General features: G+C 38.5%; 1 non-coding gene across 1 annotated transcript; it reads left to right on the plus strand.

The window, feature by feature from the left end:
* Window positions 1-15,082: 15,082 nt before the first annotated feature.
* LOC125317457 lies at window positions 15,083-15,187 on the plus strand. Its single transcript, XR_007200100.1, has one exon. It is a non-coding gene; the product is annotated as a U6 spliceosomal RNA (small nuclear RNA).
* Window positions 15,188-23,237: the final 8,050 nt, after the last annotated feature.

Raw genomic sequence — 23,237 nt, forward strand, 5'->3', positions numbered from 1 at the left:
TATTCTGAGATGAATGTCTTTATATGTTTCACTATATGAAAATCTATATTTTTAATTTGTACCCAAGTTAGTGAGTGAGTGAAACTATATGGTCTCATCTCCATCTCTATGTTCCAGTTTTATGTTATTTCTGTTCAACACAGTGAAGTGTTACTTGTGTATTAGAAAGCATCTTTGGCTGTATTTTAACTTTTCTGGATACTCATTTCATATTTGTCATTCTGCTCTCATTATCAGTTGCCTACTCAATCCCTTTTCCCCATTTTACTCTATATGTATTGATAAGTTTATGTGCACATACTCACACAGAGACACACAAATATTGTATGCATGAGTATTTTTAAGAATGGCTTTAATTTTCCTTCTCAGCCAAGTTGGCTTATTACAAGAGCATTTGTCCTTCTTTATTGATTGCGGCTTCTGGACATCTAGTAAAATATTCTTAAACAGTTCCTAATTATTCATATTTTTCTGTTTAAATTCTTTCTCCCAATAGATTTGGCTTTATTTGTTCTCAGCTTTAGAAAGTTGACTGTTTTAAAGCTCCAACTAATTCAGTAGCTGCCATAAAAATTCTGAAACAAAGCCCAAGAAAAGTTCCTGACCTCCTCTTGGTTCAGTTCCAGAAAGAATATGAAAAGGAGGATGGTGCACAATCTTGATTAAAATTAATAAGTTTCTGAAAGAGAAAACTAATTTTTAGAGCTCACAGTAGATTTTCATGGTCTGGAAACTTGACAAGCATTGAAAATCTTTGTGGTTGATAATGCTGGGCATCTTATGAGCAGTACTATTGAACCGGAAAGTGCTGGTATCTTGGAGAAGTGGACTCTGGAATGGTTGTCTGTGACAGTAGTGTGAACTCCCCAGTTTTTTATCTATTCACTAGCACACCTCATTATGACTGAGAAATGCCTGTATTATCGTTACCAGAACAAAGATATCAGTTTGATTGTTACTCTTCTGCATTGTGGTTCTGTCATGGTTTAACCCCAGCCAGCAGCCAAGCTCCAGCCCCTCACTCACTTCCCCACCAACTGAATCGGAGAGAGAATCAGAAGGGTAAAAGCCAGAAAACTCACGGGATGACATAAGGACAGTTTAATAGGGAAAGCAAAAACTGAGCATACAAGAAAAGCAAAACAAGGAATTAATTCACTGCTTCCCACGGGCAGGCAGGTGTTCAGCCATCTCCAGGAGAGCAGGGCCCCATCACATGTAACAGCGACTTGGGAAGACAAACACCATCACATTGAATGTACCCCCCTTCCTCCTTCTTCTCCCCAGCTTTATATCCTGAGCATATCCTGATGATGTCATATGATCTGGAATATCCCTTTGGTCAGTTTGGGTCACTTGTCCTGACTGTGTCTCCTCCCAACCTCCCAGGCACCCTGTATTGGGTTGACATGGCCAGATTTTGGTAATGAGAAGCTACCTACTTTGGTAGTAAGAAGCTACCTTTTTTTAGTGTGAGAAGCTGCTGGAAGCTTCCTCCACGTCTGACAGAGCCAATCCCAGCCAGCTCAAAGATGGACTCGCTGCTGGCCAAGCCTGGGCCAGTTGGAAATGGTGGTAATGCCTCTGTGGTAACATATTTAGGAAGGAGAAAAAAGGTATTGTGCAGATGTAATTGTGTCCAGAGAAGAGCGGAGTGAGAATACATGAGAGAAACAACTCTGCAGACACCAAGGTCAGTGGAGAAGGAGGGGGAGCTGCTCCAGGCAGCAGAGCTGAGATTCCCCTTCAGCCTGTGGTGCAGACCATGGTGAAGCAACTGTGCCCCTGCAGCCTATGAAGGTCCATGGGGATGCAGAGATCCACCTGCAGCCTGGGGAGGATCCCCACCTGGAGCAAATGGATGCCTGAGAGGAGCCTGTCAACCCATGGGAAACTCACACTGGAGCTCCTGGTAGGACTTGTGAAGCTGTGGGGGACCCATGCTGGAGCAGCCTGTTCCTGAGGAGCTGCACGCCATTGCAGAGTGACCCACATTGCTGCAATTGGTAGATGACTGTTGCCTGTGCAATGGACTCACATTAGAGAAGATCATGGAGGGACCCCATGCTGGAGCAGGGGAAGAACTCCTCTCCTTGAGCAGTGGCAGAAATACCATGTAATGAAGCACTTGCAACTCCCATTCCCTGTCTCCCTGTGCCGCTCAGGTGGAGGAAGTAGATCTGGGAAGTGGGGGGTGGGAAGCTGTTTTAAGATTTTATTTTACTTCTCATTATCCTGCTCTGATTTTATTTAATTCATAATATAATTTATAATTTATGTTAATAAATTAAATTAATATTTCTAATTCATGTCGGTTTTGCCCATGACAGTGAGTGATCTCTCTCTGTCTTTATCTCAAGTCATGAACCCACCCTTCATTTTATATTCTCTCCCTGTCCAGTTGCAGAGCGGAGTGATAGAGAGGCTTTGGTGGGTGTCTGGCATCCAGTCAGAGTCAACCCACTACAGTCTTTTTAGTGCTGGAACCTAGGAACAAACCAGGCACCCACCACAATCTCCTCCCCAGCATGGCAGAACGAAAAACAGAAGAGGCCTTGGCTCTGACTAAGCCTTGCTCAACAATAACAAAAACATCTCTATATTATTAACACTGTGTTCAGCACAAATCCAAAACACGGCCCCATAGCAGCCAGTGTGAAGATAGTTAACTCTACCTCAGCCAAAACCAGCACAGGTTCTAAGGGAGAATACTGTCCTTCAGTTTTAAAACCAGAAAGTGAAGTTATTTCATTTAGAGAAATAGGTTCTGTAGATTCATTTTCACATATACAACCTTAAAAACTCTAAGCATCAGCGGTATTGGGTCATGAAATAAAAGCGTTCCTTGAGATCTGGACTGTAGACTTGCTTTGAGAAAAAACATACTTCATTTTCTCAGCCTGTCATGTCAGTGTTGTATTGAATACAAGCATTCTGAAAAAAAGATCACCAAATATGCACTTAGAAAAAAGGTAGCCAATGATGAGAACAAAAATAGGGAGTACAATCCAATTGTCCACACAGAATCAAACCCACTTTTTACTCTTCCATATCCTGTTAATTAATTATTCAAAGAATTTAAAGCTTTCTCTCAAAATAATAAATTTTAAAATTTACATAACTGTTACTTGAGAGTTTCAACTGAAATTCCAAGGACAACAAAATACACTATTTCTATAGGCATTTTTATTAATATAATGTGATGTTTGGTTGGGCTGTTTCTATCTAAAAGAATTCTTCAGATATATTCAAGTCATTACTGTGAACCGTGGTAAGAATGAGAAAGGTCATGCTACCACTGTAGGTCTTCAGAATTCATAACACTTTTGAGCACTTCAGCTGTTAAGAACGTTGTGTGGAAGGTCAGCTGATAGCCTACTTGACTTTCTTTGAAAGCCCAGCTTCATTAAAGTTTAGTACAAGTGACTAGGGTAAAATTTGCATGCTAGATCACATGAAAGCTTTTCCTAAGTGTAAAACAAATGCTTCTGCTTTTGTTTGGCTTTTTGTTTGTGGGTCTGCTGCACTGATTTTTTTCACTTTAGATAGAAATTATGAAGAAAAATATAGATTTCTGTTTAACCAACTCTTTTATATAGTTGAACAGTCAGACAAACAAAAGTTATTCAGAGTATCCTAAACAGTCATTTCCTGATCTGTTCTTTCAACTACCTGCAATTGTCTTCATTCTTTATTTTGTAGGTTCTTCCTAATTTTCACTACTTCAGAATTATAAGGGTCAGCTTGAGAGTTAGAATTCTTTTTCTTGTGTTGTGGAATTTCATTTGGCAAAGCCAAGGGAATCTGCAACAGTATTCTTTGGAATTATTGATGATGAAGGGAAAACTAAAATTTTATTTCCTTACATCTGCTTCTAATAACTTTTTTAAAAATTGTATTAGTGGATCAATGTTGAGTTTTCACTTCTGTTCAGATAGTAGGATCTGCATGTATACTTTACATCTTTTTCCCTTCTAACCATGGTTTCATTGTCTCTGTTATGCCGATCTCTCTGCTGTGAATTTTTTTTTTGCAAGAAATTTTTTGCCAAATATTCCATGGTAATCTGTGGTAAACTAATCTTTAGTTGGAACACAGAAAAAACGACATCGTGGAAGTCCTATTTGTACCCAAGTGTTGCTATGATGTGAATTGTTTCAGGATGGAGACCAAGCTGAGTGCTCTTTCCACGTTGCAGATCAAATGGACATGTTTTACAGCAACACAATGAGTCAATTTTTTTGGAGCTGTTTTGAAGTCTCCATTCCATCTCATTCAATTTTCAGCTGCCTCCACTTGTTTAGCCTCTTATCAGCTTACATATATCGCAAGGATAAGACACTCCTTTAGCCAAGTTAATTACACTGTCTTCATCCCATGCAATCATGAGCAGGCCTGGTTATTTTAATCATCTTCACGCCTACTTTCCTATACACACTTTGCTTCCACAGTAGCCATTCTAAAATGTGTGAGCTGGACTCTTGCCTAGAAGTAAGCTGATCCCTGCATTACCCTGAAATGTTCTCACTGAGTTTGCTTCTAATTGGGTAATGTGCAGCACTATTTTCATATGTTTTTTGTTCCTTGCTATCAAACATTCCATGCTTTTTTCACTACATGATTTATAAGACTTCCTTGTCACCTACATTCCTGCCAATTCTCCCAGAGATTCATCTCTAAATTGTTCTGTTTCTTCCAAAGTCTCACCCTCATACTGTTGCTAATTGAATATTTGCATACCCTGTTCCTTCTGTCTGGAACTCCCAGCCCTTTTAACTCACTGGATGTCGTTTGCCAAACACTTTTAAAAGTCAGGCTGAAACTTTCCCCTTTGAATATTGCTTTTTGTGTTCATATGTAATCCCTTTCAAAGTGTTCGGAGCCCAGAAGTGTTTCCACATTCAAGTGATCAGAAGTGAGAGATAACAGCAGCATTTCAGGCCAAATCAGATATAGAATGATTTGTGAACCTGTCATTTCCTTGTAGAATTATACAACAGTGACAATCTCATGATGGTTATGTCACATGCACTGACAAAAAATCAGGATGTCCTCCTTGTAAAAACAAATCCAGGAGGTCCTTCATGTTCCTGAGCAGGTACAGGCCTGCTACATTTACATGCAGCAATATGTTGGATAGCTTAAGTTGTTGGAAACTGAAAGTCTGCAGTTTAGCAGCAGATAGAAATTGTGCAGTTATCTAATTTCAAAGCAGTAAGTTCAAGAATTAAATAATTTTTTTCATGTAAATGCTGCATGATTAGCAAGAAGTTAACAGACAATCCTTCTAGTAAGTCCAAGGATGCAGCCTGATCTGCTCACATCCCTCTCTTTCATCATGTTTTCAACTACTTCTGTTCCTCTTTAAATCTTGCTGTGTCTTGCCACAGAATTTAGGTCTTGTCAATCTACCAGTGTTGTGCCAATATATAAATGACACTATCAACTTAACATCAGAAGCTGCTATTAACATATCAGTGTAATCTCCAAGATAGAATCAGTTTAAAAAGATGATCAGTATAATACCTGTCTGTCAAATCATGAAAATAAGCCATGGTTGTGGTTTTTACACCATATTAATACTACACCAGCATTCCTGCTAACTTGATTTCCTAGCTTAGTCTTCACTAGAGTTGCAGTGGAAAAATACTGAATTTCTGGGAACTTTAAAGAATAAACAATGTTTGTGCTTACCAAGTAGAAGGATTTAGCAAATAAATGGCATCAAAGTACTGTTATGAATAGGAATTACTTATGCAGGGTTTTTCAGCATTGGAAGAAAGTCTTTGCTGAAATGCAATAGCATATTAAAAGTGTAGCAAGAGATTAGCTGTGCAATAAGGACAAGGATTGGCTTCTAATTATCTAAAGATTTCATTGTTGGTCACAGTCCCTTCACAACCATCACAGAGGGGACAAAAAACTATTGAAGTTACATCCAACGGTCTAAATTACCTGCCACACTGGCATGTGCCAGAGGTACTCCAGCTTGTAAGTAGCTGGAGTTACATTGACAAATTTCCCTACTGCAAAATTTAATAAATTGAAAGGGATCTTAGATGCTCTTACTCATTGCAAATTACTTACTGAAGAGATAACCATGGTTTACTTTACAGTCTTCTCTTTCAGAAGTTTATTTCACCTCCTGAAGCTTCTTCTTTTGATTTCTCATTGCAATTGAGGTGAGGTTTGTGCCTTCCAAAATTTCTTAAGAGGGCCCTGACACCTTTCAGAAGTACAACCACCTGCCAGTCCTTCAGGCAAGTACCAATGCATCAGCAGCTGTATGCATACTCTCTCAAGGAATTAGAGAAAATAAAGTCAGCTTTGTATCTAGATACTGAAGTTAGAGTCAGGAAAAGAGGATATTAATGGTGTAGACATGTAAATATTGAAGTGAATATTTTATTTGAAAAGGCAGATAACACAGATTGTACATGCACATTTATTATCCTATCTCCTCTGTTGATTGTGTCTCTTTTGTGATTTTGGAAGGGTGAAGTAAGTCTTAGGTTATGAGTTCAGTGCTTAGGACTAGATTTGATAAAATAAATTTTTAAATAAGTTAGTGCAGGTTCAAACTAGCACAGATTATTTTAATGTGTTCAGTTTAGCCTTCCCAGTATGTGACAGGGCACTGTGTGCTCTGCTGTGAGGGATGAGTGGTTGTGACTGCATAGGAGCTCAGGGCCAAGGCCACGGTTCAGAAGCAGAACATCTGCTGGGGACTGCCATGCTCAATCTGACTTTACACTGTACATTTATTCTGGAGCTTTCACTTCAGGCACAGAAAACATTTTCAGGCAGGGAATAACCTACAGCATGTAATGGAATAAAAGGAAGAGAAGTTTCATTTTGCAGCTCTAAAACACAAAAATCTTCACCTTAGTGAGTTCCTGGCTGGGTCACAGCTGGAACAGAAATTGAGTGCCCAATATTGGATAATCTAATCTTAAGGTTCTGAATAAATGCAGGAAGGAATTACAACTGGTCTCTACTTACAAAGAGCTACTGAGCACACACAACACATATTTCTGTTGTAGTTGCTTACATCAGATTTCATTCCGGTCCCATATTTAAGCTTTTACATGGTTTTAAATGCTTGCTGCAAAGTCAGATCTTTGAGAAAGACATATGACTGGCAGAGAATAAATATTTTACATGGAATAATTACTTATTGCCTGAAGTCTTTGGCATGCTAGCCAGCAAGAAAAAAAAAAAATTTAATACTTGCCAACCACACCTACAAAAGATAAGTGCCGTCACAAATCATACTCACTTATTCCAAGATTATCATTTGATAACCAGTCCAAATTGCTGTTGAGATAATAGCACATCTTTTGATGTTACTGGCAAAGTGCAGGTAAAAATATTTCTGTGTTTGGCTTTCACCATTAGAGCTAAGGTTTTACAAAACCTAACAACAAAACAAGAGCCAAAGCATAAGAGGAAGAATACTTTCTCATAGTAGTGTAAATTAGATACACTTCAGCATACTTTGGAAAAAAAATGCCATCTACTAGAAATAGGCTATTAAGTGAAAAGTGTATGAACACAATTTATTTTACTGGGCAAATTTTAAAAATATTTGGTGCAATCTGTTTATTTTCAGCCTAGTTTTCTTAGAGGTGTTTGGAAAATACTTGCAGCAAATATAATAGGTTTCCCCAACATGAGAGAAGCTAAGTAACTTCTATAGGAAAAAACACAAACTGACTGTATCACTGTATCTTTGTGGCAGATTTCCTTGACACCTCAAGTCCACATCCATTCAAATGCTGCCTTTCTAACATCCCAGGGAGCTTTAATCAATGTCAGGTTTACACCAGCACAGAGCAGAATCTCTGGTTTATCAGTTTAAAACAATGGGATCCTTTATGCAGGGAGATTGTGACTCACTGCCTTGTTTGTCCTAGCTAATGAGAACTAACAGCACTGTCTGTAATGGATGTGCCATGGATATTACTGTGGGAATGTGCCTTCAGGAAGAGATCCAACTATCTTTAACTGTGTAGTCAAAGATGATTGTTATTAAAATAATTTTGGAAACTCATGTACAAGATGTACTTGAATTGCACAGTGAATAAGTTAACAATTGTTCTAACTTATCATAGCTGTTCTGCACATATGTTCAACATGCAGTTTGTTGGCATTTTGATGCTGTGTATGTGTGTGGGGAGAGGGGTGTGAGCAGACCTATTCTGCTGACGCATCTTGATAGATGGATTGGGTTTTATCACCATCGAATCAGAGAAACATTGAGTGGTTCTCCAAGATGAAATAGCTTGAGGGAAAAGAATAAACATCCTGCATCAGACATTACAGTAAATCAGACCAAGGAAAGGCTCAATTCAAGTGACTGGAAGCTTGCTCAGGATTTCTGCCAAGGTTTGTTACACCATAAATGAAAATCCACAAACTAGGAGATGAAAATCTGTTAAAGACCCTTGATTGCAAACTTGCTGTGTGGGAAACTGTCAGGGACGACTCATCTCCTGGTATTTCTGTTCTCCTGCTAAGGAGGCAGAAATCCAGGGCAGAGCATGTAGACTTGACCATTTCCTGCAGGAGCAGAGTGTGGAATAAATCATCTGGGAAGAGAACAACTTGGTAAGGTTCCTGAACAGTGAAGAGTTATAAATTAAACTATTTACACAAAGCAACAACAGTAACAGATATTTGGATACCATCATCATTGTAATAATTTCTTATACATTTCCTTTTAAGAAGGGCTGTGTTCCTGATTTTGTGTTTACTGTTTGCTGTGATTACTGATTCATCCAGAGCATACAACCACTGAGAGGCTACAGAAGCAGCATGTACTTGTGACCAAGTGAAGACATGCATTTCAGATTATTTTACATGATGAAATTTTGCTGGAAAGGCCAGGACTGTGAAGTACTTAGTAGAAAAAAAAAAAAAGATAAAGCAAAAAAGCTGGAAAATCTGCTTTTTAGTTATTCATAATACTTCTTGTCCCCGTCATGCATGTTGTATGATGTCTATATGTTCTCCTGCATGCACTGTAACTTTTGCATCTATGTAAAAATATTTGTATATGTTCTGTTGGCCTCTGGCTGGTGGGTGACAGACTTGAAGCCTATCCCTCACCTGAGCTAATTCAACCTTCTGTTGAATCTCAGGTGAGAACTGCTGCATTGAAATGCATCTACCATGAACCATGTCTGGGACTCTTACTGCAGAAATTAGCAGATATAACTGATCAGAAAATCACTGAAGTACTGACAAGCAAGTGCTCTCTATAGTGTTGTAGACTGGTTTGAAAATGCAATTTTCACAAAAAAAAAAATGCAGTAAATGTAAAGAAAAATAAGAGTAATTGAAATCACCAATGGAAAATCTCAAATTTTCAACCAGAATATAAATGTTTGCATTCTGAAAAGCAGCTGAAGTAATGGCTGAGGTCTTCACATTTCCATTCTTCTCGTCTGGCTTAACTCTTAAACTAGAGCAAATCTCCTCTTATACAACAATGAATTTGTTTTTCCAACAAAAACATCAATATTTTCCATTAAAAAAAATTGCAGAAACAATGAAGGGTACTTTAATCATAACCCAAAAGCCATAGATTTTCATAATTGAGAACTAAAAGGGCATTAGGTGCTTATTGGGCTTTTCAGGTGAGGTGCAGAATGGGAACATAATGGAGAAATGGGATGTCTGCAGACAAGGGAAATCTTTCCACTGTGCTCGTCCACTACAAGGCTGTATGCAGTTTGGCAGTAACATCTGTGTTGTTAGTTAGACTGCCTTAAAACCCAGATGCTAAGACCATTTGATTTTCTCAATCTACTAGGCATAATAGAGACATAATCAGTCCCCAGTCTGTGCCCAGCTTCATCAAAATTGAGCACTATGTATCTGTGCAATATTTTTGCAAACTACATTTTCTTTTGTATTATTATAAACTGGAAAGCTGATATCTAAGAATAGAAAATCACAAGTAGCTATAATTAAACAGGATTATGAATGTTAAGTAAATTACTAAGACTTTAAAAAAAATTTATGGATAATATGGTTCAGAAAACTGAAAAGAAAAAAGAACTTTTCATGTAGTGTGGAAATGAATTAGAAAAGATTCCCTAAAAATAGTCCACAACCTATATTATATTACCATAAATACATATCTTTCTGATATTACTATTCATTATCTCAAATGTCCCTTATTTGTCCCAGCAGAGAGCCAGAAAACCTATCCTCTGAACTGGACTTGGCATGCTGTGCTGGAAGAAACCTGCCTACCTGAAGAAGGACAGCTAAGAAAGTCTTGGGAGCAAGGCTGAGTGAGGTCACCTTGCTGGGGCTGCCTTTGTATTATGGAACACTCATTACACCAGGTAACCCATGGAACAAGAAGAGCATGTTGACACACTTGTCTGGGGGCCTGGTACAGGATGCAGATGTAATCAGCCATTAAACATTTATAACTAGTATTAATGAGCCATTAAAAGGATAGGAAACCCTGCATTCCTGTTCTACTCCTTTGCACTTATTATCTTGTGAAATCTCAATGGATTTGTGTTGGGAATATTTGCTTGTTAACTTCACATTTATCACAGGCACGACATAGGTAATCTTAATACCAATGGCAATCTGCTCCACAGAGCCCCCACGCTCCATTACTTGTCAGCTGCTTTTTGGGAGCAGTTCTGCCTGTACTCCCACGGCAAACAAGATGAACAGTTGGTTAGTGGGTTGTCCAAAAAGGCAATGGACAGAGTCTATTGAAGTGGGTTTAGCACCACTCTATCCAGAGTCACACATCACACACAAAGCTCCTTGTCAGTTGGAAACACAGACAGAATAAACTCATGACTTCCTGGCAGAGACTATGTAGACATTCTGTTTTTCCCACCCTCCCTTTCCCCTTGGTAAGCAATGTATTATCCTCCTTGAAAATGTAAGGCACACTGAGACAAAGTCCCCTATACCCATGTGGGTGGAGAAAAGACAAAGTTTTAACATGCTCCTGAAAAGTGTGCTGTTGAGCGTTTGGAGAGTGAATGAGAACTCCAATATCCTCCTCACTTTTGAAAAGTACTTATTTTCTCTACATATTTAAAAACCCAGTGCTCTAAATCCATAGAGGCATGTAGTGCTTGCACAGAACAAGAGATGCTTGGCTCTTAGACACGGGAGAGGTCATATAATCAAAATCGTCCTTTGCATCCTTGTAGTCTAATGAAAGTTTGGCATTAAAGGAGTCTAGGAATTAAATGTCCCTATGTAATTTAACCAAGCTTTGGTGTTCTTCTGAGAATTTAATGTTGTAATACATTTGACCCCAGTAAATATTAGATATCGTCCCAAATATCACTTGCTGCGTTCTGACACCAAATCTCCGCAATACCCTTCCTGCGCTGTTTGGTAGCAAGAAGGGACCCAGATGAACTGACAGCCTTAAAGTGTTCGTTGCAACCCTAGAAGCTTCTGGACAGTCATTTATAGTGCCACTACATTAATTTCATAGTGCTAACACAGCTATGAATTCGATATGAAATTGCATTTAAATTAAAGTAATTGTCTTTCAGTTCAGCTCTCATGTAAGAAGTACCTGAGCCTCTTGATTCAATAACCTCACTATGTCAGATTGCCTAGAGCTCATGATCAAACTGCTCTAATTCCCTTTTTTAAAGGTCATGTAAACATGTCTGCTTAGCAAATTAGACACAAATTCAGTTCCCTATTCACAAATCTTCCTAGTTAAGTTCCTTACCTATCCCTCAATTGCAAGCCCGCACCTGACAGCAGAATATTGACTTTTGAACTGTGGTCAAAGACACGATTAAACAAAGAAATAACTGCCCCCTGTAATGTAGAGAATACAGATAGAGAGAAATGAAGCTACATTTTTTCTAAATGGTGCTCATTATGTAGGTCAACTAACTCACTTTTTAGCTGTTCCATGATTTTATCTGGGCTTTTTTATACCGTGTTTTTATAGGGGTGGTAGGTGCTGAAGAGCAATGTATAGATATCAAGGTACCCATGCATGGGTTTTATTAGCGATGTTACTGTAATTAAGGACTGCTTGAGCATCCTTCCTAACAAGGCGTGCTAAAACAAAAAAAATGGGAATAATGAATGTCAGCTTTAAGTCATGTCCATCAAAGACGCTGAATGAAACACACTGAACAGTTCACCATTTCAATAATAATAACAACAGAGCAAATATTTTTGATTCTGTTATTTCAGTTCACCTATAAATAATAGTTTCAGTGCTGATTTTCATAATTCTACAAATAAAGTTATTACATTTATGATCTTGTTGTTAGAGTTTTCCTTATAAGTAGTGACTAATTATCTGTGCACAGTTATTCTGACTCTTATTACCTTAGTTCACCCCATAGGTCTGTGCAACACAGTACCTTACCTCTGACTGGGGCTGGTGATGGAAAAAAAAGTCACCAGTGTGTCAGCTTTCCCAAGACATCTACTTGTAGTATCCTGGAAATAGCTGGTCTGAAATAATCCTGAACTCATTGTTTAGAACTTCTCTGCTGTGACAGACCTGAAATCTGAGGATAGTAAGACCCAGAAAGTCACCAGGTTTGTGTAATGATTAGATTTTGCAGACAATGAAATCTCAACTTCTGTGTTTGTGTCTAGGTTTTCAACCTCTAGGTTGCACATTTTCAAGTTTTCAAAGATTAGGAGAACAAAAACATCTTTCAAGAATGTGAAAATCTCAGAAGAAAACACACAAACAAACAACTACAAAGCAACAAGTCACCCACATCTGTTTTCAGGCTTGGTAAACCACGAGATACGAGAAAAGCTGTGGGATTGTCTAGGGCAGACAGTTATTCAGGGCACTTTGATGCTTACCACAGGCTGTACTTTTTCCAGGTGCATCACTCTACAGACAAACCTTGCTGTGGGAAGATTCATAGTTCTTGTTAGTCCTCAAGATTTCTGGAACTGCATGAAGTTACACCACTGTTAGAAAGGAAAAGAGAAGTTTCTTGGTACAATGTGTTTTGCTAAGTGCCATGACAGGTTGTAACGATGAGGAAAAAGTAGACAGCAAAACATTTCTAGGGGCCTGATAAAGAACCAGCATACATGTAAATTCATCATTCTTATCAAAAAACCACTCCCTGAAGACTGTCCTGTTATGCTTACCAAAGATAAGGCATACAGCTACCTCATGGGCTGAGTGTGAGATGAACCAGCACTCCCACCCTTAGGTCAGAACAAGAGCTGAGTATCAGCCACTTATCTGCCTTCAGGTCCCACTGGGGTCCTGATCCCTACATTTCTTCCTTTCAGAAATAAATGAATGGCAAATTTGGCCAGCAGATTTCTTTAAAAAATAAAATTAAATAATAATTGGAATAAAATATTAAAGGTAATTAAACCTAACAATTAGTGCATCTGAATAGTTAATATCTTCTGCTAAAACAAAATATTTCAAACCTTGTTCTTACCTTAAAAGTTTAAAAGAATTAGTCAAGAAGGTCTCTGGACCACTAGAGTTAATTTTCTTTACCAAGTCTTGGGAAAGAAAGGATATTTCAAGGAATTACTGACTTGCCAAAGCAATCGTAGCATTTAAAGAGAATGGCCCAGGAAATGGTATATCAGTTATTCTGATACTAATCTTAGGAAAAAAAATTAGAAAGCTGGACAAAGTCAGTACTCTATCAACAGGGAATTATGTGCTAAAAATAAAGCTATATCATTCAATGTAATTTCAGAGAAAGTAGTTCTTGTCAAATTATCTTCTTTGGGTTTTTCTTTTATAAGATTATAGGTCTGGTTGACAAAGGTAGCTGTGTTGTTACAGTGTAATTAAATTTCACTGGCATTTGACATACTACGCATGACATTGTGTTTTAAAATCCTGCATTATATGTAATTAATAGAGCACAGATTACATGATTTAAAAGCTACTTGACTGATAGCACTCAAAATGTATGCATTAATGGAAAGGCATTAATTATCTGGGCCATTAATTACAAGATACTGCAAGACTTTTGGTCCTAAGCCATTTTAACCCTTATTTGAAAATAATCTGAATGCTGGGTGCAGTTTGAAGGGGACACAAAGTTGATGCTGTGAAAAGCAATCAGGAGTCAGCTGTTAGAGTGAGCTGAATCTCCTGGCTAGGTGGCCTGAATTTGGCAGAAATTTGAACGCACTGAATTGCCACAAACAGGGAGCAAAAGTGTATTGCAGAGCAGAGCTGCCAGCCCATGCACCCAGGGAAAAGCACCTGTGCATCTTTGGAAGCATGAAAAACTCATCCAAAATGGATGCAGAGGAGAAACCTAATCTTTGACATTAGGCAAAGTTTGTATGGGCATCAAGGTGGTATCAGAGTAAGCTCTGGAGAAGTGAGTGAAGAGGAATAGAGTTGAGAGGATTATTTGTATCTAGTAGGGAGATTTGAGGGGCTAAAGCAGCTGCGGGGAGAGGAAGTTAAAGAAGGGGCAGTGAGATGGGGAAGTGGGCTCTCCTGAAATGTGGCTCCTGGTGTTGGCCCACTCCTTTTCATAACCCTCAAGCCTATTTCCCATCCTGCAGGTGGCTGACCATGGCTACTCACATTCAGAACTCTTCCCATGGCCACATTCAGCTCCTCACCCTGCAGCCACTGTAACAGACTAGAGGGTTGGCAGCCACCAATGGGCCATCAGCTTTCCCCTCTCTAAGGACCTCCTAGGGGAAACAAGTAATACAGGTCCTGTGGCTAGAAATTAAATGGTACTAATGGTCCTTTCTGACTTCAGAATCCATGAATCACCCCTTACTGCCTGGGTGGGCTTTCCTCCTTGGTTAAAGGTCTACCAGGAAAAAATATAGAACTCATTTCTAATCTCTTAGCAAAACTCAAATGGCCTTGTATGTCTGGTAATCTCAGTCTGATTAACATTGTGTTTCTTTGCATGTTCAAATGGCATTTGGTGTTTCCCAGGGAAAAAGGACTGAAATCAGTAAAAGCACATAGGAACATGTTGCAAACGTGCATGTAGCAATTCTATTTTATAGTTATTTGCAATAGCCAGTATCTCCATGCTTAAGCTCTCCACAACATTGAAAGTGAGGATAGTATTGCATATTTCACTTTCTTAGTATATACACTGAAATTGGAACAATATAGAGATTAGCATGGCTCCTGAGCAAGGATGATGTGCAGGTTCATGAAGAGTTACAAAATTCTTTTGAGCCAACAACATGCCCAGCAGGTCTAGGAAAGTGATTGTCCCTCCTTACTGGGCAGTGGTGAGGCCACACCTTGAGTCCTGTGTCCAATTTTGGGCTCCTCACTACAAGAAGGACATTAAGGTTCTGGACTGTGTCCAGAGAAGGGCAACAGAGCTGGTGAATGGTCTGGAGCACAAGTCTGTCTGGAGCACAAGTCTGATGAGGAGCACTTGAGGGAGATGGGAGTCTTTAGCCTGCAGAAAAGAAGGTTCAGGGGAGGGCTTATCACTCCCTACAACTCCCTGAAAGGAGGCTGTAGCCAGGTGGGGGTCAGTCTCTTCTCCCAGGTAACAAGGGACAGGACAAGAGGACATGGCCTCAAGCTGCACCAGGGAAGGTTCAAGTTAGACATTAGGAAGATCAGGAAGATCAGGAAGAATGTCTTCACTGAAAGGGCTGCCCAGGGAGGTGGTGGAGTCAACATCCCTGGAAGTGTTCAAGAAAAGACTGGACATGGCACTTAGTGCTGTAGTGTAATTGACAAGGTGCGATAGGTCAAAGATGGGACTTGATGATCTTGGAGGTCTTTTCCAACCTTAATGATTCTATGATTTTATGATCTACTTAGTTTATGACTCCCTGTATCAGGTAGAATTTCAGGTTAGTATTTTCTTTTTAAACATTAAAGTATTTCTCCAACAGCTAATATTGAAAAAAACCCACCCCAAAAACCTTTACTGGAGTTTCATTTAGGGCATAGACCAATTAGATAATTGTTCCATGCTAAAGCAAATCCACAGCCCTTTTGTTTTCAAAATCTGAACTTCTACGTAATTTTATGAATAACCAGTACCTTTATAATGGGCCAAATTAAGCCAAAATCCTTCGTGCAAGGGGGCATAAAGTTTGGATTTAAAAAATCCATGTGAGACTTGAATTTGTTGGTTAAACCCCAATACTAATTAAAATTAGACTAAATCCAACAGACCTTTGATAATTACATCAAAAGTTCACATTCATTTGATGTGGATTGTCTATATTTCATTGTTACTCTCTTAAAAGATTATTTATGTACAAAGAGTTAGGAAAGAATATTAATATTTAAAAAGTGGAACTATGAGGGCAAACACTGATTCAGCATATGATTTATAAAATGGTTGCTTTTTTCTGCTCAAAACCATTGTTTGTGACATTATTTTTTGCATAAAGAGTGATCTACAAAGATTCTTAGTAAAATATGTTTCTAGTGGAACAAGAAGTTTAGCTTGTTTACTGGCGACTGGATTCAACAACATTTGCTTAACAAGCTGGGCATTAAGGAACCACATCAGTCATATTTTCATTCCAAATTTGCCACTGGTTTACTGAGCAAAGTTCCTCAGAGGAAAAAATCTGATTTCATAAAAGATCACACACACCAGCCGTAACAATCTGAGATGCTGTACTGAAAGTTTTCTGGAAATTCGGCATATTTTATGCAACTAAGTGCAAAGTACTTTCCTCACAGCTGAGTACACGGAAGGCACAACAGTATTATAAAAGGGAGAGATTACTAAAGATGTCTAGACATGGAGAAAGTATGACCTCAGTTAGAACACTCTGGTATTTACTTTTCCTTTCTAGAGAGAGATATACAATACTTCATGATTTCAGTATGCAAGGCAGCAAGGTTTCTGAACAGTTCGGCAAAAATCCTCAGTTGACTGCAGGCTGGGAAAAATAAAAAAAGGAGGGATCTGAATGAAAATCATCTCTGAGAGAAAAATAGGGAGCAGAGTGCAGCTGCTTTTCATTCTGTCATGCAGATGGTGTTTATTGCATTTTAAAGGTATCCATATTAAAAGAAACAACTCAACAAAACCAACCCCCAAACCACACCAACATTATAAATTTCCAGTTATTTAGGAAGCATTTAAATGGCAGTTGGCTTTGTAGCCTCACTTCAGACTCAGTGTACACAGCAGAGAAACTTTGTCTCAAACATTCTTGTTTCTCTGCTTTGCCCTTGTGACACCCCACCTGGAGTACATCCAGATGTGGGGCCCCCACAAAGGAAGCACACGGACCTGTTGGAGCAAGTCCAGAGCAGGCCACAAAGGCGATCACAGGGTTGGAGCACATCCTGTGACAATGGGTTGGGAGATTTGGGGTTGTTCAGCCTGGAGAAGAGAGGGCTCCAGGGAGACCTTGCAGCAGATTTCCAGTATCTAAAAGGGTTACAGGAGATCTGGAGAGGGGCTTTTGACAAGGACATGTAGTGACAAGGGGGAATAAATGGCTTTAAACTTAAAGAGAGCAAGTTTAGGTTGGACATAAGGAAGAAATCTCTGCGGGGGTGCTGAGACACTGGAACAGGTTGCCCAGAGAAGTTGTGGATGCCCCATCTCTGGAAGAGTTCAAGCCCCAGGATGGGTTCTGAGCAACCTGGCCTAGTGGAATATGTCCCTGCCCATGGTAGGAGGGTTGGAACTAAACAATACCTAAAGTCCCTTCCAACACAAACCATTCTATGATTCTATTATATACAGGTAACAATGGATTTTTTACTTAATCTTGGGTTCAGGGTCCCAGTTTTCCTTTCTTGTATGTTTGAATCTCTTAAAATATTAAATTAATTTTTTTTTATTTTTAATGGCACTTCTTAAATATTATCGCACTGATGTGAAGTAGTGTATGATTTTTGCTCTTCTCTGAAGTCTAATGATGGCGTTGAGAGACATCTATTGAAAGATGTACTGACACCTTGTTTTTGCATAAGAAATTATCAGTAAAGATTCTTGGTTTAATTAATATTTAGCTTGCTGGCTGATCATTTAACATTTGTAACAGCTCAGTTCAATGTATGGCTCCCATCAGTTCTGCTTGTGGCTATGTGTGTTGAGCCCATACAACAAAGGAGTATCCCAGACTGTGAGCGAGGTATTAAGAAATGCGAAATTGCTGACTGACCATCCTTGCAATATATGATGTATGCAACCAAGCAACACAGAAAAGCTCTGTGTATTTTCTGCATTGCAAACTCTTGTCCACCTAAGCTAACCCAGCTGCGTGAACCAGTCCGGCTGTAGAAGCTTCAGGTAGCTCTGTGCCTAACTTAAAAGAATGAATTGCCTTGTGCTGCTGCACCTTGTTCCTGGTGCCTGAACTACCCACTTATCTCTACAGGATACACTTACCCACAGTAAACATACCCACAGTGTCAAAGACTGCAGTAGAACCTGTCTTGGTTTTACTTGGGCAACCATTGTTTTGTTTTTAATCCCACAGTATTTTTGTTTTGATCACACATCTTGAACTTCTGCAACAAATAGGGGAAGAGGTCTATAAAATATTGTTTACCATACAGCTCCATTCAATATACCATCCTGACTGAGTCCCAAGCTCAGGCCTTGTTATGAGTGAGGGGAAAAAATTATTGAATGTATACAGGTAATTAGAGCCTGCATCATTGCTTACACAAAGGGCTGGTGGAGGCAAGAATGTGGGCTAATGTTCTTTTAATATGTTATCTTCAAATGTAGTGCCTTGGAGGGTTATGTGTGTCTATATAAATAAAGCAAAAACCAGAAATGCCAAGGTATGAATGGACAATACTGCACTCCTTAAGGTGGCAAAAAGCAGGCAGTATACTTTGTTTTTGTGATGTGTGATTCCCAGGAGCCACAGCAGATTTCAGCAGGGGAAACCTACCAGAGAAGTCCTCCTGGCTGCAGATTACAAGATCTCTAAGGAGCTCTCTAGGAGTAGAGAAGCGTTATTAAAAAGAGATTACTTCCAGGCTGTGACAAACTTCTTGGCACAAGCTAAAGGTGACTTTTCAGAGGTTTACAACTAGTTTGATAAGATTTTCAGAAGGATATCATTAAGCACCTCTTCAGCACTGAGGCTAAGATTTTCTCACCCTGCAGGTTCTTTAGACACTTTGAATGTGCCAAAACTTAACAAAGTAGCTGGTAGTTTACACTTTTATAATCAGCATAACAATATAACCTGTTAATCATAGTCCCAAAGATGGCTGAAGTTTTCCAGGAAAAAAATTTCATGTGCATACCAGACATCTGAAATTAATAATTCTACCCTAAAAGCTACAAAGGTAGATGAAAGCAAGTAGCTCATAATTAGAATGGTTTTGGTTTTATTCTTAAATAATTGTATTGGAAAGTCAGTTCAGTGAAACTGTATTTTTCTTTAGTATAAATCAACAATTGTGATGACAATCTAGTCAGGAAAATGTCTAATCTCAGGATAGTAACTAATCAGTACATATCTGTGAAAGAAAGAGAAAAAAATTAAATCCCTCTTCTTTGAGTGAGCCATAGATATACAAGTCTGACATTTTCTTTGGGTAAGGTTTTGCGTAGAGGGGTTTGCAATTATGTTTTTAAATCTAAATTTCACTTCAACATTTAAAGGAGCATTTAAAGAGCAATTTTAAATAATCAGTAAGATCAGTGCCTAGCCTCCTGAACTGGATAGTATTTAAAAACTAATTACTGACAATTCTGCTCATGCAAGTTCATGTAACTTGCTTGTTTATTGCTACAAAAGAGAATTGATGAGAACAACATAGGTTGTTGAAAATACAGTTCTCAGTATAATAGAAATGAGGAAAGGTATTAATGTCTCCCTCAAATATGTATATTTACCTTTGATATTATTGTGATTTCCATTTGTGCATGATAAAAAGATCAACATTAGAATTCTAAGGGTTAACGTTAACATGGCTTCCCTTTTTATGCTCACAAATAACTGTGGGAACAGTTTCGCAGAGTATGTTATTTGATAACAAACAGACATTTAACTATCAGATTAACAGGTACATTAATGTATGTAGATGTTGACATATCCACATTTGCACCCATAATTACTTGCAGATGTGGACTAGGGGCACAAAAATGGCCATATTTTAGATACTACTCTTCAAGTCTACAGCACATTTTTTTTCTCTAGTGATTTTGGCATGACATTTTTTAAAACACTCAGATTCCAGTTAGGTTTGTGCCCCTAACTCAGGCAGGTGTTTTTTGAAGTTTCACCTTGAAAGCATACTTGGAGTTGTCACTTTTCAAATGCACACAAGAATTCCATCTGCCTTTTCAAATTAACAAGTCTCAGCCTTTGACTTTTTTTATCTACAGGAAGGTTATTATGAGACGTTTCTTCCTGCACTCAGAGGTTTTTCTCTATTACTTTGCCCCCCTTGGAGCTCTTCAACTCCTCTGTCTAATCACTGAGGGTTCTTCATGGTGCTCTGCTTACATGCAAAGCAAGAACAAGCAAATAAAAGCTGTTTGGGTGCATGATCATATTTCTTATAAATTTGTGAGAAAAAATAGAGAAGTAGCTCATTTATTTCACTACATTAGGAAACTTAGAATTAAGGACAGAAGCAGGAAGGTAAAAATCCTCCAAATTCTGTCCTGTAAATTTGGATCAAAGAGAAGGTCCATGGCAGAGAAGACAACAGAGGTGGCCGTGCTTACAACTACTGCAGTGCTTTCACAATGGTACTGAACCATATTAAACACCAGGACAATGGTGATTTTATGGCCTTATAGAATGGCAAAGAGACATTCTACAGTTCTAAATAAATCTTATTCATACAATGGTAGTCCATTGTATGTCTAACAGATCTCTGGCTCTTAGAGAGTCAGCACAATAATCTCTGCTTAGGAGCTGAGGTGCCTAAAAGCCTTCATCCTGCCTCTGAAAACAGGCCAGCTTTCACTCTGGTGCTCGCTTTACAAGGAGCATAATCAAAAATCTCAGGAGTCTCTTTGCAAATCTGACAGTGGCTGCCTGTGGCCATTGGGTAAGGTGAGTTCTGTGTACTGCTGAAAAGCCTCAGATGCCAGAGGAAAGAAACCAATATTGAACGATAACTCCTAAATGGCTCCTAAATAGACTATCTACCGTAATTTGTCCTGCATCTTCTCATCCCTTCTGCCTACCTTATGACAACATACCCAAATGGATTTGATCTGCACCTAATCAGCCACCAAAAGATAGAACATGACGGAGCCACAGGTTAACTCAGAAAGTTGTTTTCCTGAAGGAAATTCCCACAGGAATTCAGTGTAAAGGACACTGATGTCATTATTGATATCCTTACTTCCTGTCATTACTGCATTGAAAAGGCTGAGAGCCTGATCTTTTTTTGTAGTATGCTGTAAAGTTAGGGGCAATTTTCACAAAAAATGAGTATATAATCATGATATGAGGAAATCTGAGATAATGCCAATGCTTGTTGGGAAAAACACAGCTTCAGATCATAAGACTTTCTTTTATTGTGCAGGCTGACAAGGTCCTAGGAGTGCTGACAAAGAGACACATGAAGGAATTAATCTCTGGGTTTTTTTACATGCCAATCAAAGTTAGGATAACATCCTCAACAGCAGATGAGTTTCCACTCACTTTAATTAGAGTCAGAATCTAAGTAGGAAAACTTTTTTGAAGGACAGGGGTCTAAGACAGTGGTCTAAAACCAAATGGACCCTGGAACTGGCCTCACACAGTTACTGAAACCTTTTCTCCTTTGCACAGGTGACAGATGACATTCTTTACGCCCCATTCAGTACAACAAATAGAAGAGAGGCCTGAAAAAGCTAATAATTAAGAGCAAAATACTTTAGCACTGAGAGGAAAAATAACAGCAAGAGAAAACAAAGTGCAAATGTTAGATGTTAATCATATTGCTTACCGCACCGTTGAAGATGTTGAGATACTATGGTGATAAGTGTAGTAAAAGAATCCATCTAGAACAAGGGTGGACTTGTCCATGGAATTTTGGTGTTTCTACATTCAACCTTCTCAACGTGCAATGCACTTGCAGCTTCCACCATAGCAATTAGTTATTTCATTGGTATATTATGAAACTAACAAATGCTTATACATTATTTTATGTTCCTCAGAGAGGGAGGATTTTGAGCTACACCCATTAGAGATGAAACCAAGTGTTATAGAGATAAAAATACCAAAGAACAGCAATTCCAAATGGAACACAGTTATTCAAGGAGACTCAGTCTTTAAGACAAGAAAAAAGAATGCTGGAGCTCTAAAAGCAGTATGGAAGCTAAAGAAATAAAAGAGTGTAGTAATGCAATAACTTGTTTGGGTCAGGACCATTTTGTGGAAGGATAGCCAAATAAATCTTCTAAAATCAGAAAATAATGTAGAACCAGAACCTAGATGAAATACTTTTTATTAGACTCATTATATGTGTTATGGTTTTGAAAACAGAGAAAGAACCTAAATCAAGCAAATAGAAACTGATTCCATTTAAGATAAAGTGATAAAAAAATAAGATATTCAACTAAACATTTACAATTCAGAAGGACCAGCCTTGATGAACTAATGGAAATGTTTAATAAAGCCCAGTAAGACTAGAATCCCAAGGGATCTGACCATGGAAGAAACCTGGAATTTCAAAGTCAAAAGTATTGAATCTTACAGAACATTTTACTTTAGAGAAAAATTTGAAAGAACTCTCCAGTAATCTACAAATGAAAGATGAAACTTTAGACTTTCAAAATAGATTCTGTGTTTGGCCTGGGAAGAAGATATTGAACTATATGGTATTTCCTTTTTGAGCCATATAAATTGAGACTAAAATGCACAAGGAAAGAAGTTGGGCAGCTTTGCAGTCAAGGTAAAACAGAGATTAAAGATAATCTAGGTGTGGCCAAAAATGAAACAAATTTTGCCTCAGGTTTCAAAAAGGAAAATTATGTTGATTTGGGAGGAAAAACAGAATGTTTCATGGCAGCTTTCATTTACACACCCTTGTTATCTCAACTGTGGTGGAAACAGAAGTCATGAGTCTTAATGCACTCAAGTCAGGGGGATTAGGTCGTCTCCCTTGCAGGATTTATGAGAACACACCTTTCAAACCAAACACCAAATACTGTGCGTGCAGTTAAAAAGTAGAAAGGAGAAAGTAATCAGGCATCTGTAAGCCTGTAACTCTGTAGACTGCTTTAGGACATATTTTGAATGAAAAAATATTTAAAGACAATTTAATAGGATCTAATAGGATGTAGATCATCTTAGACAGGGTTTCTAGATAA

The sequence above is a fragment of the Corvus hawaiiensis genome, chromosome 26 (assembly GCF_020740725.1).
Source record: "Corvus hawaiiensis isolate bCorHaw1 chromosome 26, bCorHaw1.pri.cur, whole genome shotgun sequence".
Lineage (NCBI taxonomy): Eukaryota > Metazoa > Chordata > Aves > Passeriformes > Corvidae > Corvus > Corvus hawaiiensis.